Source organism: Coffea eugenioides, chromosome 4 (genome assembly GCF_003713205.1).
Source record: "Coffea eugenioides isolate CCC68of chromosome 4, Ceug_1.0, whole genome shotgun sequence".
In the NCBI taxonomy this organism is placed as follows: domain Eukaryota; kingdom Viridiplantae; phylum Streptophyta; class Magnoliopsida; order Gentianales; family Rubiaceae; genus Coffea; species Coffea eugenioides.
Genome location: NC_040038.1, coordinates 17545253 through 17557616, shown reverse-complemented (window position 1 = coordinate 17557616; position 12364 = coordinate 17545253).

The following is a 12364-nucleotide window of genomic DNA, read 5'->3' as shown; positions in this document are numbered from 1 at the left end:
TCTAAACGTTCAAGACAATCCCAATATGAATGATTACACAAAAGGAATCCAAATCCAATCCATACATGAGATAATCCATGAATAAACACTACAAGCCCTTCCTTCGCCTTGAGCCCTGTGGAGGGGAATAAAACATTTTGGGGTGAGCTAGAAGCTCAGCGAGTAACCAGTAAAATCAGTTATCAAATCAGTTTCACAATCGTTCATTTCAATAATGTCATTTCAATATGGAGTATCAATAATTCAAGAAACATTTACAATGGAAAGCGATAGTAACATTCATGAAAAGGATACGTTCGTTCTCCTGTCATTTCATTGCATTTTGGTTTCATTCGTGCATTCATTCACCCCGTCTCTGGCTTTTGGCCAGGCTCCACCAACCTACAAGGTAATACTCGAGTATACCGAAACGTTCACCCAAGTTCCTAGTCGCCCGACCGAGTCCGCTTCTGGCTCGAGACGACCGGTAACAAGGGGCAATGGCCAGTTCAGCCCAAGAGGCTTACATTCATGCGCAAGTAGCATTTAAGCACTAATCATTGAAAATTTCATATATATTTAGGTCGAGTGCGATAAAGTACACACTTGCCTAGAAAACTCGTTTTAACAATCATTGAAAGCAAAATCAATAATAACAAGACACTAATGCAAGCACGCATGATATGTAAGAAAACAGTTCCAAAATTAACTTTGCAAACAGCTCAAAAGGAAATAATGCGGGAAAGCGGTTCAAGAGTAAATTTGGAAACAGTTCAAAAGTCAATAGTGCAAGAAACGGTTCATAAATAATTTTAGAAAGAGTTTGAGGTCACTCACCTCAATGGCTCAGTAATCATCCATCATACACTCAATGCAATCAAGTCCTTTCAAAGTTCGGACAGCACTTCCCCTGAATTTGCTAACTTTTCCAGCCATCATGGCTTCATTATTTCCTCATTCAAACCCAACGGTACACACACAACAACAAGTTCATCCAATAGCCATTCAGCAAGCTCCAAGTAGTACAAAGACAAGTCAAGCTAGGGAAAAGTCCGGAAATGAAAGTTTAGCTCAAACCAGAAAAACAGTTTTGACGTCATTTTGCGGTAATGGCACAACTTGCACTACGATTATCGGATTAGGGTGTAAGACCCACCATTTCGAAGCTAAGAACCAGGGCTACAACAATGTAGAAGGTCACTCAGTCCAAATCCTAGTACAACTAGGTCAAATATGCAGAATACCAAACCAGAACCGTAATTGCAGGTTTACAAATTATACTATGCTGTAATTAGTCCAACTCAGTCTATACAGGTCCGAATGCAGAAATTCCAAAGGAATATGATAACTAGGACATCAAGATACATTTCATCAGAAGACCTCAACCACCAAATCCAAAGCAATTCCAGTCAAAACAGCCAATTACAAACGCAGTTCGGCCATCCTGAAGAACCCAGAACAGCAACAGTAAAATCGACATATCTCACTCTACACTACTCCAAATGACCTGAAATTTTGTAGGCACCTCTAAAATATCATTCCCTACAACTTTCATGTTTTGAGCCAAGGCCAATTCGGCCTCCATCTATGACCTAAAATTTCGGACAGAATGTAGCTTCAAGAACCCTAGATTTTTCAATTTTCTTCCAAAACAGAAATTGGTTGCAATTGTCCACTTTTCCACCTTCTAGCTTCATTACATAACATTTCCAATCATCATACAAGGCCACAACATCATGTTCATATTAAACCAGAAAAATCACCACTAAATTGTAAACTTCACCATTTCATCCAAAAACAAGAATTAAATCACAAAATTCAACACTTTAGCTTCCACTAAGCACAACTCAAGCTTCATTAAGTGTAGGGGAAAGTTCATATACCACTCACCTAGTAAACAAGAGAGGGAGAGTTGTAGGACACCTTAGCTTTTCCAAAAAACTTCACCAAATCACTCACTAGCACCAAATGGAGGGATTTTATGGAGTAGAAACTAGATCAAGCAAGTGTTTTGGAGGATTTGAGCTAGATAATTGCCAAACTTTGAAGAGGTTTTTCTTCCTTCTTTGCTAGAGAGAGAATCAGCCAAGAGGTTGAAGACAAGAATGAATTTTGTGTGATTTTTGAAATATTTAAGCAATTGGTCAAAAGTCAAGAAAATGAATAGTAAGTCATAAGCTATTTCCAATACAATGGTGACACTTGTCACCTTTAGGTTTAAAACTTATCTTTTTGTCTCTCCAATACAAATATCTTAACACATTGTAAACTAATATCACTTAATACAAAATTCCAACAAGTTGTCAAAAATATAATGCATTTACCGCACTTGCGGGTCCCACGTCCAAAATACGCTTTTAATTACTCAAAAACTAACCGATACTAGAAAAATCATTTTAAAACTATTTTTGCTCATAAACTTTATCTGAGATTTTTTTCTAATCAAGAAAATGTAGAAAAGGCGGGTTTTGTTTTAAACAAAATAAACCCTAGAAAATTAGAAAATTTCCGGGTTCTCAAACTCATTTTTTTCGGGGCGTCACAGTAAAGGTATAGAAGTTGTGGGAGAGTACTTGTATACTAAAGAATTGGACCGTGAGAGTTGGTCTTGGGATACTCGTTCGTTAATTGAAATTAGGAAAAATTGACCCTAATTGACACAGTTGTAAAAAGAGGGACTCTATTGAGATTGTTGATATTGACAGCAATAAGAAAATTCTATCAAATAATTGTATTGTCTAGTGATCATGGAAGAATATCCAGTCAAATTGTTGTGGTTGATTCTACAGTGGATTTTGATGAGGTGAAAACCAGGTAGACTAAGAAAACCAAGAAATTCAACCAGGGAAGCAAAATTATTTGTCAAGGTACGTAAATTGTTTTGAGTTACCATGCAGAGAGAATTTGTCAATGGTGGAAAACTTAAAATTTTGCACACACTAAGTATATATGAAGAAATATTAGAATGAGAGGAAATAATAGAGAAATATCTCAAAAGATGTAACTTGGGCGAAATTCTCAAAGTAATCTTTTGATAGCTTTGTCTTTGTAAAAAAAAAAAAAAAAAGAAAAGGAAAACCTAATTATTTTTTAAGATTATGTAAAAATCCATGATTAAAGAATATTCTATGAGACTCTTAGTTGACAATCACCTCAATGGTTTTGGTCATATCTCTCTTATATTTTGATAGAGTTTGATTATGAGTCTGATTATAAGTCAAAAATTGGTTTGATATGAAAAGGAAAGCCAAATTATTTTTTAAGATTATGTAGAAATCCATGATTAAAGAATATTATATGAGACTCTTTGTTGACAATCACCTCAATGGTTTTGGTCATATCTCTCCTATATTTTGATAGAGTTTGATTATGAGTCTGATTATAAGTCAAAATTTGGTTTGATATGAAAAATTAATTTAGAAGAAGATATGTTCATTGATGAAGAAAAATTTATCAGTGAGTGCATTAATTTGATTGTAGATGAGAATGTAAAAGAAATATTAGTACTTGTGGGCTGGATGAATCCATTAACAATCATGAAATTGGAAATTCTTGTGGTAAAAATTGTTAGCAAAAAAGAAGGGCATGAATTATTGTTTGAAAATTGTGTGGTTGATTAGCATGAATACGGTGGCCCTATTGGTGAATGGATGAACATTAATGAATTTTTTGATCAAGTAGGATTAGTAACTGAATTGTGTACAAAGTACAAGTACAAAACCCACACTCATTCGTGAAAATGAAGATAAAAATTAAATTGGAGTTGCAATTGACTTATATTGCTATAGAGGCTACAAAGGCAATTCAAACTTATGATTGCATTGGAGAAATAGCATGAAGAGTTTGGTTGAACAGAGGTAATGTTGGAATAATTTTAAAACAACCTAATTAGAATTGTATATTAATTAGTACATGTTTTAGTTGTGTTATATATTGATTTCAAGATTGTGTTAGGTTTAATTATCAAAGTTGCATAAGAATTGGTTTCGTAATTAGATTAGAAAGTTGTCTACATAGAAGTCATGGTAGTAAAATGTATTTGGGAATTAGTTAGTCTAGTATTGTACATAAAGTCCTTGTAGCCGATTTGTATCAATTTAGCAAGCCATCCGATATTGAGAGAATAGAATATTATTTTGCTCCAAGCCTTCTTCTTCTTACTGTTTCTTTTCGTTTATCCTTGTTCATCCACTCAATTGTGAATTAAAAACTTGTTTCTTGGTTTATCAAAAATTAGTTCCACTACGTGTTTTGTGCTAACATGGATGGGAATTAGATTAGGCTCCTCGTTATGAAAAAATTTGGATTGTGCGTGTTAATCAACAATGGCAAACTACTTTTCCACATTCTATAGTCTGATTTTTATTCAAATTGCAGTCTTTGTGTATTGCTCACATAGATTTTATATCAGTATTTCAACACAATTGGAATTAACTAGTGTTTGGATATGTGATGCATTTGTTGGCATTTATGCTAAAGCATTTCGAGAAACTACTTAAAGGAATGGAACAAATCCATTTCTGTAGGCCCATAAAAAAACAATATAAGGCACAAGACTTTCACGATTGAATAAAACCACAAGAAGACAAAATAAATCCTGAAACCAGAAGAGAAAATAGAAGAAAGAGAACTGGTGGCTTTTATTATCTCTTTGAATCTTTTCTTTTTTTCTTACACCAATAGACCAAGACCTATAGTCTTTATATAGACTACCAAATACCAAAATCCAATTGAGATTTAAACTACCAAAATATACTAGTAATAGGAAATCACAACTAAACAATAAACTAAATCCTAAAAAGACTTGGTTTATAATAATCCTACATTGCCTCCCCTAAACCAGTGCCTTTAAATCGCATCATACCAAGCAATTTTTTTAACTTAAGAAACAACTCCACCTTCAATGGTTTCGTAAAAATGTCTGTCACTTGATCTTCACTCTTACAATAGTCGATAGCAATTTTCTGATTTTGAATTAGTTCACGAATGAAGTGAAACATGATATCAATGTGCTTGCTTCTTTCATGAAATACTAGATTCTTTGACAATTCAATAGCATACTTGCTATCACAATAGATCTTGGTAGGACCAACTTGTTCATGCCGTAGGAAGCCAAGCATTCTTCTCAACCATAATGCTTGAGTAGCATTATGTGCAGCTACCATATACTCCACATCTGCTGTAGATAATGCCACCACTTGTTGTTTCTTAGAATACCATGAAAATACACCACTGTCTAAATAAAAAGTATAGTCTGATGTACTTCTCCTTTGAATCATATCACTAGCCTAATCATTGTCTGTAAAGCCAACAAGACTAGAATTGTTAGCATATGAATGAAAGATACCATCAGATTGTGTACTTCTAATGTATTTTAAAATCCTTTTGGCTGCCTGCCAATGTGATTATAGTGGAGACTCTATAAACCTGCTAATTAACCCAACACCAAAAGTAATGTCAGGCCTTGTTGACGGCAAGTATCTTAGACTTCCAACTAATCTCCTAAAATTAGTGCCATCAACAAGTTCATCACCACCATCTTTTATCAATTTCAATTGGAGTCAACATAGGCTTGGCAGTATTCATCTTAAACCTCTTCAATATGTCACCTGCATATTTCTTCTGTATAATAAATATGTCATGATCTATTTGAGAAATCTCAATGCCAAGAAAATATGGCATTAATCCTAAGTCAATCATTTCAAAATGACTAATTATAGCCTCCCTACATTCAGAAATCACTCTGGAATTATTGCCAATAAAAATCAGATCATCCACATATAAGCATACAATAAGAATATTACCACTAGGATTGAACTTGATATACAAAATATGCTCATATAGACATCCATGAAAATCATTCCCAATAAAGTAAGAGTCAATATGAGTATACCAAATTCGAGGAGATTCGAGTTTGTTTTAAACCATATAAAGCCTTCTTTAACCTGTAAATTTTATTTTCTTAACCTTTCTTCACATAACCTGCAGGTGGCTCAATATATACTTCCTCTTCAAAAATTCCATTCAAGAAAGCAGATTTCATATCCATTTGATAAATCTTCCAAAAAGTATTGGCAGCAATAGATATAATCATGCGAACAATATCAAGTCTGGTAACTGGAGCAAAAACTTCAAAATAATCAATACTTGCCTTTTGCTTGTATCCTTTAACCACCAATCTTACTTTGTAACAATCTATCTCTCCAATTGGCTTGTACTTAATGTTGTAAACCCACTTGACACCAATTGGCGTCTTCCCATATGGAAGTGTAGTTAGCTCCCATGTCTTATTTTTCTCAATTGTATACATCTCCTTATCCATTGCTTGATTTCAATGATCATCTTTGACGGCCTCTTCAAAAGGTAATTGGATCACAATCTGCAAATAAAACAAAGTTTACAATATCTTCATCAGACATTTCATTATCGTTACCAATAACATAATCCTCCAAGCGAGTTAGCATGCGACGTTTTAGTTGTGGACGATTAGATGACTGCATAATATTTGACTGCATCTTGGAAGATAAAGGATTACCAGTATGTTGCCTGGACTGGTCTACTGGTTGATTAGAAAAATTCCCTTCATCCAAATAAAATGGCATTGGTGGATTTTTTGGTGTAGAATCGGAGACTTTTTTAGACCAATTCCAAACTCCTTGCTCATTAATTGTGACATCTCTGCTAATAATCACCTTTTCTATATCTGGGTTGAACACCTTGTAACCTTTGGTTTCATGACTATAACCAAAAAAATTGTATTTTTCTGCTTTGTCATCTAACTTCTTTTTGATAGCATCTGAAATATGAGAATATGCAAGACAACCAAATACTTTTAAATAAAAAAATATTTGATTTTCTTACCAGTTCATAACTCCTATGGTATCTTGCCAAAATTCAATCACGTAGGAGACCTGCTATAAACATATATAGCACAAGCAACGGTTTTTGTCCAAAAATCTTTAGGCATGTTCTTGGCATGCATAATTGATTTCACCATATCCATTATAGTTTAATTTTTTCTCTCTACTATTCCATTCTACTGAGATGTGTATTTAACTGTCAACTGATACTTTATCCCATGTTTCTCCAAAAAATCATTACAGACAGTAAATTCAGTGCCTCCGTCAGTTCTCAAGATTTTAATAAATTGACCGCTTTGCTTTTTAACATACACTTTAAAACTCTTAAAAATATCACAAGTTTCATATTTATTCTTCAAAAAATATACTCAAGTTTTTCTACTAAAATCATCAATGAAGGTAATAAAATATTTACTACCACCATTGGAAGTTACCTCAACTAAACACATGTCTGAATGTATCAATTCCAACAAATGACTAGCTCTCCAAGTCTTGCCCTTAGAAAAAGAATCCCTGTGTTTCTTTCCTAAAATACAAGACTCGCAATGTTTCACAAAAAAATCAATAGAAGGCAACCCATACACCATATTCTTTTTGGCAAGAAAACTCAAACTCCCAAAATTCAAGTGACAAAAGTGCATGTGCCACAACCAAATATCATCAAGAACAATAGAATTAAAGCAAGGTAAATCATGATAATTAAGAGTGATAGGCCATAAGCGAATAGTGTTCATGTATATGTTTGCTATTAGTCTCAAACGATCATCAGTAATAGTATCAATGCCATATTTGAATTGCAAATCATATCTCTTTTCAGAAAGTTGCCCAAGATTCAGCAAATTATGATAAAGGTTTGGCACATAGAAAACATCAGAAATAAAATTAGATTTTCCATTCTTCAAAGGAATCCTGATTTTTCCTTTCCCAAACACAGGCACTCTTTCATTGTTGCCAAACTTAACAAAAGATCTAAAAGACTCATCCAAATCAACAAAGATATTTTTGTCACTGCACATATGGTTACTGCAGCCATAATCCAAATACCAATTATTCTTCCACTCCTAAGTTAGAAAATAAAATAGTATCATCCTTTTCACTATTATTCTTTGCCATATTAGCATGCTCGTCTTTATTGTCAAAATTGTATCAACACTTACTTTTACAATGACCAATTTTTTTTTTTTTACAATTATGGCACTGAATATTACGTCTGTAGGAATTATTATTATTTCTAACTCATTATTGGGATAATTATTATTATTACCTCTCTGCGGGTAAAAATTACCTCTGCCACGGCCTCTAGAATTGTCTCTACCACGGCCTCGTCCTCTTTCTCTAAAATTTTGGTTTCTCTAATTGGAGCCATCACTTTTCTCCTTGAGTTTATCCGTCAGCACCTACAACACCTTCTCCATCGTTTCTTTTTCAGCACCATCTTCTAATTTTCCATTAATTCTCTGTTCATGAAGAGTTAACGAAACTTGCAATTCTTCAATGGTCATAATTGAGAGATCTTTTCTCTCTTGAATCACAGCAACTACATGATCAAATTTCATAAATAAAGTATTGATGGCTTTTTTTACTAGCACCTCATTGCTGAGATCATGACCATTGTGCTCCATCTCATTTTTTATGTCAATCAGTCTAGAAAAATATGATTCAATGGTCTCTGATTTTTCCTTGGTGATCAACTCAAATTTGCTTTTCAATATTAGCATATTATTTTTCTGGACTCTGTCAACTCCTTTGTATATTTTCGCCAAAAATTTCCTATGTATGTTTTGCAGTTTTGGCATTAGTAATTTTTCCAAAATTGAAACATCAATTTTCTGGCGGATTTGGGACAACACTATACTTCCTTGCCTCTTGACACTTGCTTCTTCATCTGCAGCAATTTTTTACTGAACAAATCGAAGCAAATTATACGCATCAAGATGAGTTTCTATATGTGTTCTCTAAAACTGTAATTTTTTTCCCTGTGAGTTTTAGTACTACATATGTAATATTATTTGGCATAGTTGATGTAGTTGATGTAGACATGGCTTATAATAAACCTAACTCTGATACCACTATATAGGCATACAAAAAACAATATAAGCCACAATAGTTTCACGATTGAATAAAACCACAAGAAAACAAAATAAATCCCGAAACCAGAAGACGAAATAGGAGAAAGAGAACTGAAGGCTTTTATTATCTTTTTGAATCTTTGCTTTCTTTCTTACACCGATAGACCAAGACCTATGGTCTTTATATAGATTACCAAGTACCAAAATCCAATTGGGATTTAAACTACCAAAATATACTAGTAATAGGAAATCACAACTAAACAATAAACTAAATCCTAAAAAGACTTGGTTTATAATAATCCTACAATTTTGAAATTTTTTTCAAATATTTGACATGCAGAGGATGTGGTAAAAGAAGAAGGAAATTGAGCTTCAATTCCGATGGCTATGGGTAAGATGTAATACTCATTTTACACACATTATGTGTTGACACCTATCCTCGTCAAATTCTCACAATAACTCATCCCGTTGGATTTAACTCCTTCAAACTCTCACACTAACTCTCATAGTTGGATTAATCAATTAATAAAAAAAATTTTGGTTCCTTTTCCTCTCTTCCTCTTCCACCATGTTTTTCCTCTCTCCTCCCTTTCAAAACTCTTCTCATAAAAAAAATGCAAAAAACTGCACATCAGTGCAATGGATAGAAATAGAAATTTAAAATTAGAAAAGAAATCTTGTGCTTTTAGTTCTCTCTCTCTCTCTCCCTCTCTCCATCTCTCTCTCTCTCTCTCTCTCTCTCTCTCTCTCTCTCTCGGGTGTAAATCTTGTGCTTTTGTTTTTTTTTTGTTGCAAATTTTTGGTAGTAGGATTGTAATCTTCAATAAGTTGGCTGAAGAAGGAATTTTTGATGAAAAAGTATTGTAATTTAGTAGAGGGGGGAGAAGTGTACGAGTGGTGGAAAGAAAAAAGGCAATAGTAATGATGGTAACTAGCACAAATGATTGTTTAGTTGAGAACATCAAACTTAAATAGGATGTTATTGTGATAGTTTGGAAAGAACAAGTTTTAGCATATTAAAGTGTATAATATGGGTTGTTACACTTTTGGGGGTAAAATAGGACTTATAATTTATTCATATTAGGTTAAAATCTTCCAAGAGTAGGCCCAGCTTCTTTCTCATCTCAAGCAAGAAGAAATATATTGGAAGAAGGATGCCAGAATAAAATAGCTACAAGAAGAGATTTTAATCTAAAATCTTTTTGTGCTTTCATTTTTTGCATAAATGGAGCAAGTTGTGGATTCACAAGATTAAGGATGGTCTGGGCTATGGATTTTACAATGCAGAACTCATTGGGCAAGTTGGGGAGTCTTTCTTTTAAAATTTACTATTAGCGAATAAGCTTCATGTGACAAAGGAGCTTCTCCGAGGGTAAGGGCAAGACCGATGTCAGTACAACCATTTTTGGACAATGCAATGTTATTTGAGCAAGTTGTGAGCATGATTAACTATTTGTACAACTAATTGTGTCATAATCTATTACTGTTCATATAGAACCTATATATAATAATTGTGTCTCTGTTATAAAATTTTGCAAATAATCATGTCTAACAATCTATTGATAAGATATTACACTGCCCAAGAACAATTGTACGTGTAATCGATCTTGCCTTTTACCCCATCTTCATGGCTTTTCTAGCTCACTACTCTAGACATGATGTTAATTATTTGAAACCAGAGTATAAATATAAATATTTTTGAGTTTTTTATGGTCTGCATTTACAAATGCATGTGAATGCAAAAGCAATGATAAATTAATTGCGATTCATTTTCATTTTCTTTGATTAAAACCAGTTGGGCTTCGCTACTAAATATTTGTAGCCCACCCCGTGATGCATTTTAATCTTATTCTGCGGGCCTAAGCAAAATCTCATAGACTATATTTAAAACCAGGCCCACTTGCCAGCACAAGAGCAAAAAAAGTGGGAAGCTTTTATGGAGACTGCCACGTGGCAGTACTTGAAGGGATGCCAAGATCCACCAAAGCCTAATTTGGTGCAATCCTTTTTTTTTTTTTTTGGATCTATTGGGTACCAATAGGCATTCCTTAGGACATACTATACGTGGTAGGTTATGTAGGATTTGGAAGGTGTGTTAATGAGTGACAACACTTGTAACCAACACTAGGAGGTATAAACTGCGCGGTGTGCATTGGTATAGAAAAAGAAGATGCCCAGACGAGCATATGACATGAAATTAAATACCGGAGAAGGATATGGTTGGTTAGACCAATGGTTAATTTTTTTTTTTTTGTTATATGGGTTACAAACACAGTATAAGCACAAAGTGGCATAGAGCTTAAGAATAAGATATAGGAAAAATAGGAACCAAACAGAATACGATATGCAATTGAAATACTTTTCATATAAAGAAAGCTCTTAAGAATAGAGCAAGATACATAATGGGAAGTGGAATAGAGCTTAGTTCTAGTACTCATCAACTACAAATCGTTCTCAAAGATTAGTGTAATATTCATCAACTTAATACAGGCTAAATTAGAGGAATAGTGAAATTAAAATGCCATGGATATTGTTTTTGAATGCCAGTTTCGTTGAAAACGATAACACCAAAAGATGTGGCTGATTGTGGAATAAAAAATAATATGTCTCCAGGGCAAAGAGCATGTTCGACTGCAAAAGTAGCCCAATTCTTGTTGAAGGATCTCTGTTTCATGCCAATGCAATATGCTTTATAGCCACTTGTAAGAATTACTGTTGGTGTTGTGCCTTCATGGCCAATGCAATATGCTTTATAGCCGCTTGTAAGAATTACTGTTGGTGTTGTGCCTTCATGTAGTCGAAGGTTGGCGTATTGTGGAAGGGTCTACTTAAAAAAAAAAAATTGTTTGTTAGACAACTAAACAATACATTTGTGAACAAAATTGTATAAAGGAAAGCACCTACCAGGCTGTGTTGTGAGCGACTTGTATAAAACTGATAGAAAGAAACAAATGATGAACATGCCCAGTTTAGTAAAATGATTTGTACTTAATCCAAAATGGATATGCTCTCAAAATAGTGAAAACATTTATATTAATATAATTTTTGGACTTTTAATACAGAAAGTAGATCATATCTCAAATCTTCCTAATTCGTATGAGAACTCAAATATACCAAAAATAGGAAAGTCACGAAGAGATGGATACAAATTTCAGCTAACAATATAAAAATCAACAATCACCATGCGGTGGTACACTTTCCTAGTTTACATAAACTGACTAAAGATAAATTCTGAAACTAAAACACCAGGAGTAAAATTTTCTATGCCTTTTCTCTTGAAAATTTGTATGACCATTAGTTTTCTCGGTGATTTCCTCAGAGCGGCTACCGGTACAGAAGACGAGCTCGACCTTTTCATAATAGTGCAAATGTATGCAAGCTAATATTTGTCCTTTTTATATTATCTGTCCTTATACCATCTAACATTTGTCCTTTTTATAAAATACAAATATATAC